Source organism: Oncorhynchus gorbuscha, unplaced genomic scaffold (genome assembly GCF_021184085.1).
Source record: "Oncorhynchus gorbuscha isolate QuinsamMale2020 ecotype Even-year unplaced genomic scaffold, OgorEven_v1.0 Un_scaffold_22149, whole genome shotgun sequence".
Taxonomy (NCBI): domain Eukaryota; kingdom Metazoa; phylum Chordata; class Actinopteri; order Salmoniformes; family Salmonidae; genus Oncorhynchus; species Oncorhynchus gorbuscha.
In genome coordinates this window covers 1-591 of record NW_025763273.1, presented here as the reverse complement: position 1 = coordinate 591, position 591 = coordinate 1, and the positions used below count along the sequence as shown (strand labels likewise).

Genomic DNA, 591 nt, shown 5'->3' with positions numbered 1-591 from the left:
ACCGTGTTGCATGATGGGAAGAGTGTCAGGTCCGTGAAATAATACAGTAAAACAAAATCGTATTGCTTTTCCTCCGCTTTCTCCGCAACTGTATTCGTAAACGACATTAAACCCTGTTCAATAAGGATGTGTATTATCAGTAGAAGTGGTAACCGTGAGTCAAACACCTTTGTTCTGGAAGGATTTGCTCCTCTACCAACGTGTACAACTCATGCCCACGCAGCAAGGAGACACCGTGATCAAAGAAGAGGCGGTTCACCCAGGCGAGGCTGGCCATTGCACTCCGCCTGTGCTGACCCCCTCTGCAATTTCTCAAATGTGGAAATCTCGATTGCATAATTTATGGTAGTGGGGGACTGCGTTCGCGCTCTCCCCTGATCTTGATGTGAAAAATAAAGAAGGAACAGATATTATCGGGATGCTTTCCACCATTTTTTCCTTATCAGATGAATGCATAAAGAATTTACGGTCTGTTTAAAAGATAAACTAACGTCTCAGAGATACATTTTGTTTCTGATAACCCCAATCTGTTATTGTAACCGGTGATTATGTCTTTCCTGTCCTGATAATGTCAAGGAAAAGGCCTACTTT

General features: G+C 43.0%; 1 non-coding gene across 1 annotated transcript; it reads left to right on the top strand.

Annotated features, from left to right (window-relative positions):
- The first annotated feature begins 211 nt into the window (after positions 1-211).
- On the top strand, positions 212-377 carry LOC124031170. Its single transcript, XR_006838082.1, has one exon. It is a non-coding gene; the product is annotated as a U1 spliceosomal RNA (small nuclear RNA).
- Positions 378-591: the final 214 nt, after the last annotated feature.